Raw genomic sequence first — 5,774 nt, 5'->3', positions numbered from 1 at the left:
GCGCTGCGCTGCGCTGCTCCGCTCCGCCCCGCCCCGCCCCCGGCGGAGGCCGCGCGGGCCGCGCCGCCGCGATGACCTCACGGCCGCCGGCGCGCTGGCGTCACGGCGGCGCGCGGGGGCGGCGCCGGAAGCGGAAGCGCAGGAGCGCGGAAACGCGGAAGCGGCCGCGCCCGGCAGCGGCCCCTGGGGGCGGCGGCGGCTTCGGGCGAGCGAGAGCGGCGCAACCAAGCAGCGGAATAAAACCTTGTCTTTAAAAAATCACTCTCCTTGCATGCAAAGAGCGTATCAGTATTCGAGTGACAGCCGCGTTCATACTACACCAGAGGCTTCGCTTGAAGCGTTCAGTTCCAAAAGCAGCGTTTTCCATCCCCGCCTCAATTCAGCCTAACATCTGCTCTTCTTTGGGTTGCAGAATCACGCTAGGAAATACATAACGCGCTCTGGTGATTTATCATCGGAACGAGTCCCCCAGCAACGTCCTCACGCGACAGATACATCGTCATATACAGGCAGTTTCATGCCTGACGTCGTCTAAAGCCACTGCGTCCAGGAAAGGGAACGCGGAAGCGCCGGTTCAACGGCCTGCGCGAAACACGAGTTAGTTAATACCCAGCATCTGGGAAGCTCCTTTCGCAGCGCGAAACGGCCCAAGAACGTTAACAGGGCACCTTGCAATCTGTCCAGGGTTATGTTGTTGACTAAATGTAACAAAAAGATAAAATTTCAGATGAAGGAAAAGCAAACTCTTTCGGAAGGCAACAGTAGAGTGGCGCAATTAAAGAAGTGTTTTCTAAATCCAAATTGGCCTTTTAACAGCGTTCTTTAAGCTCTACCCCAGATTGTTTAAAACATACAAAATTGAGAAAATTTACTTGGAAATATTTATAAGCGTTAAAAAATACTGGAACTAAGAATACGCATAAGAAAATACATTTTCAAAATATGGAGAATGACCATAAATAATAGATTAGAAAGATGTTTTGTTGGGAAAATGGACCAAGATCCAGGGTCTAGAGTTAGTTTCTGCCATTCCATTTGGAAACCTGAAGGCAACTGGCTGGATGACAACTGCAGTTTTCTTAGAATCACGGGATAATTCAGGTCGGAAGGGACCTGGGGGGTCAGGTGCTCAGCTTTTATGATCTTTAAGAAAATGCTTGTACGTGAATTTAAAAGTTTGTAGGAAGCCTGAAAAGCCTAAAAAGTATGTATTAAGGCATCTCTTATGTGTATTTTTATTGTTTGGGAAGTCTGATTTTTAGGAGCCTGCAGAGCCTTTTAAAGTGGCTTCTGTCAAAGACGAATGGAAAGTATATCAAGCTACATGCCATTGCATTTTTCATTTTAAAATAATAATCGAAAGGCAATCGCTAAAACACCCACAGCTTATGACACCGTTTGTCTAGGAACATGAGCTATTAAAATCCCATGTTGGATTTGAGTCGGTTCCTGCTGCTTCCCGTCCTGCAGTCCCATAATCACCATCGAATTAGCGAAGGCAGTTAAATCTTGGGCCTCATAGACTCTAAAGGATCCAAAAGACTCTAAAGTGGTGGAAATCTGACCCTTTTGTGAGCAGACTCCCCGGAGGAGGAGACGTGCTTCCCCAGGATTTGTGTTATTTCACTCCTGCGTGATTCACTCCTTGATTGGCTTCTAACCACACTTAGGGAAAAAACACCAGTTTTCTGCAAATGCAAATCCAGTGCTACCAAAGCACTTGAAGGGCTCCCTCTGTCAAATCACTTGTAACACCAGATGTGTTTGATGCATTGTTTTCATTTTCTGAGACAAATTACGGTATAAATGAAGCCTGAGTCCTTGGGTCTGATTCAGCTGCAGTGCGTTTTGGATCCAAATGAAGGAGAGGTAGCGACTGCTCTAAGGCACTTTTGCATTCTCATCTCAGATAGCCAAGAGCCGTTTAGCTGTCATTAAATTCAGAGCAACCGAACATTTGCTCAAAGCTGCATCAGCAGTAAATGGACCTCAGAAATTGATCTGAGGGGCAGAATCGCTGGAAATATCATACCGGTCTTTGTGCCGTCTGTGCCAGGAGTCCAAAGCAAGAAATGTGCTGCTTCACTTACTCACTGCCAGTAAGTGACATTGCAGCAAGTTTGCATATCCTGTGGCAAATGTTAAAACGTCAGACAACAAATTGCTGTTTTCATTGCTTTTTCCTTTGAAGGAGTTTAGAAAACACTGCTGCTAACACTCAAGTTCTGCGTGTTCTTTTCATTCTTAAAGGAAATATCATTAAAATTTTGTGAGGCTACATAGCAGGTTCAGTTGATGACTCCATTCTTTTGCATACAAAATATAGTAGTATTTTCCTGCCTTGTTGTGTGACTTTGAAAACTAAGGTCACTCAACACTTTCCAATATAAGCCTTCTTTCTGTTAATTTTGTCAGGCATAATGGTTTCTGCTTGTTTTTTTTTTTTTTTCCTTCTCAGTGTTTGCTTCAAGGAGATTGTTCTTGGTTACCTTGGTTTGACATTCCTGGGAATAAACAATTTTTTATTAGTTTTGGCTTTACTCTCTCTCTGCTTCAGTTAAGCATTTGTCAAATGGGGATAATACTATCCCTTCCCAGCACAGGGATAGCTGGCAAAGCTTTAGATGATGTGTCGGTAGCATCACAGGGACATCGCTGAAACTGGTTTATTTGCAAAGAAAATGACTCGTTCCCTAGCCGCCAGCGAAGGGAGGCTCCGCGCTGCCCTCCTGTTACGGGTGCTGCCGGGAGAACACCATTAAAATTAAATTGGTGAAAGGGCAGATGGTGCCTGAAAACTGTACAGAACTGACCATGAGACCGCAGAACTGAAATCAGTTGGAAAACCCCATGCCCGAAGCCTTAATGAAAATATCAGAGCTTTTGATTTACCTATAGTCTCAAAATGACATTAAATCGCAAGTGTAAGTGTAATCTGGCTTGTTAAACACTTACTAATCTCTCACAGAAGCGTTACTTTTGTTTTGCCCTATCTGCACAATTCAGCACGATTTTTGGAGCTGAATTAAAAGCCAAAGGGGGTTATTAGTACAATCAAACCGCTCCTGTGCTTGGCACCAGCGCTGCCAGAAGTGCTCTGCCCTGCCTGTAAAGCATGCCAACACAAAGAGAGGAAACAATTCATTTTTGTGTTCAGCGATCCTCCCTCTTATCCTTTTAGAGGCTTGGCATTCCTGAAAATGGAATAAAAGAATATGAATTCATTTCAGCACTTCTGTTCAAGTGGAAAATGTCAGTTCGTGGGTTACCATGAGCAAGTACAAATAAAACCTGCACAGTAATCAATCATCTCATTTGTATTTGTACAAAAATCAAATGAAATAGTCTGTTCAGTCGCTGCCTCTCATTAATCAGTTGTTGGTCCACAAGTATGCAAGACAAATCTCTCTTTTGACATATTTGAAAGTGTATTCAGCTACACATCACAAAGAATGCCAGGAAGATCAAAGTTCAGGTATGCCCACAAACTTACAAATGCAAGAAAAAGATCCCATGGGATCGACCAGTTCAGCCTTAACGGTTCATTCCTGCTTAGGACGTCAAAGACATGAAGGTCCAAAATTCAAAAAGCAAAAGAAAAGTCCTTCTTAAATGTGGCTTTTAGGAAAAAAAATAGAGAAAGTCCTTTTTCACCCTTGCATTTGCCAGTTCCTTGAACAATGTAGTTCTGTAACTCCTAGCAGTAGTATTTCCCTCAGGGTTTCTTTAGCATTTACATGTAATCAAATCATAGTAAAAGCATTAATTTATTTACAGCAATCCTGATATCTATAGCCAATATGAGCTAGAATTAGGAAGCAAGAACTTTCTAAACCCAGCCCTTACTCTGCTTCACGGCTGTTGTGTATCAGCAAGAACTTCCGAGCTCTGCATTGGTTGCTGTTCTTTCAGAGAACCGGCACGCTTTAACTTCCAGGTGTCTTTGAACTCCCTCTCTATTTTGACAAATCTTGTCCACTGACTTACTTTTCGAACAAAGAGCAGGTATATTTTTACTACAGACTTGTACAAGGATCACAGTATTAGCTAAATTGCTAAACAAATTAAAGTATGCTGGATTCATACGGAATGAATAAAGCTTCTTTATGTCCGGTACAAGCAGAATGCTGCATTAGCAAACGGTATAGGACTAGGCCTCAAATGTTAACTTTTTTAAGCTTAATGTCCATTTCAAGTAGAGACTTGCCCCAAACGGCTAATAAGTGTTTATTCACATTAATGGTACTACACTTAATCTTCTCTGTTAATCTCAACAGCAAAATAAAAACAAACTCAACTGAATTCTTATGTATTTATTACAAAAACTTTTTAATGTTGTAATCAGTATCCAGAGGACAGGACAAACTGTAGTTCTGAAACAGCCTTGACTTTCTTCAAAACCTTGAAAGTATGTTGAGAGCAACAGGCCAGCATAGAGGAAAGTTTTCATGTTATCAAGGACGGAGGAATCTGGACTAATTTTCAGAGGGAAAAGGATTTTTTGAAGGGGCATCCAAAACGTGGTGACTCACTTTTACTCAAAATCCACTTCCAAAAGTGATAAAATCACGGACAAGTGATAAGAAAGCATTAAAGCCGGTTTCTGTCGCATGCCCTCATCACACCAGCGACTCCGAATGCAATTCAGACTAATGGGGGATACGTATGGAGGTCGGCCTGGCCTGCACGGCTGGATGAGAGACATGGTCCTACAGAGGTGAAAGGAGATCGATCCACCACGACCTGGCGATTTCAGCCTGGCCTCGTCCGGGCGAGTGCAGGGCTCAGCACGGGGCCCGGCAGAGCCTCCCTTGGGCTGGCGAAACGGTGCCCTCGTTCTCGTACGGAGCAAGGAAAGGAGCGATGAAGCCGAGGCCCGTCGTCCTCTCCCCCGCTCTGAGACAGCGGTCCCCGAAACTTCTTGGATTAATGTCCCAGCGGCAGCTCCCCAAATTACCTGTGAGCCACCACGAACCTCTGTTGTCAAACTCCTACTTTCAGATGCTACAAACCCAGCATGGTTCTGAGGACAACTTACTGGGGGCCACCAGAGGTCCATCAAGCACTTTGGAGAACGCTACCAAAACACGTAAGCTTACGTGAAAAGCAGTGCAAGTGTCCAAAGGTATCAGGCAGGATTTACAGCCGCAGGCTGGCCATGTTACTAATCTGGGCAAGTTCCAACTGTTTTCTCCTCTTCAAACGCTAATAAATCTCAGCTCAATAGTAGTGCTTATGGCATTACCGTTTAAAGCTGTAAATACAATTAGAAGACCAAATAAGTTCAGTATTCTTTTCCAAAAAAACCCCAAAACTGGGCTTAGAGAAAAATAAACTTTTCAGTTTTGTAAGATCACTTTACACTTAAGTAGTTACTATTTAAATACTATGTATTGCCCCTCGGATACTACTGTGAGTAACGTTTCCAACATTTTAAGGCATGTACGTTCTGAATTTAAGCAAGTTCTAAATATTTGGCATGGAGCAGGAGGAGGAAGGACGCACCTGAGGTACCTGTGCCGTGGCAGAAGGACAAACGACATGACAACGGTGGGGGAAGAGGGAGCAGAGGCCAGAGGGGGAACAGAAAGCGCGGCAGGGAGGAAGACCTCTGCTCTGCGTGAAGGTCCACCTGCACCTCACGTAACACGCACCTTCCTCCTCTGGAAGTCCTCTGCTGCTGCTGGGACGTCTCGGAGCCACACCGCGGGACGCCGTGCTCGCTCCGGGTGGGCAAGCAGCTTCACCCGCGCCCCGTGCTCGGAGAGGGAGCC

Source organism: Apteryx mantelli, chromosome 7 (assembly GCF_036417845.1).
Source record: "Apteryx mantelli isolate bAptMan1 chromosome 7, bAptMan1.hap1, whole genome shotgun sequence".
Taxonomy (NCBI): Eukaryota; Metazoa; Chordata; class Aves; order Apterygiformes; family Apterygidae; genus Apteryx; species Apteryx mantelli.
The sequence above is the reverse complement of the archived record's forward strand: the minus strand, read 5'-3'. Positions refer to the sequence as shown.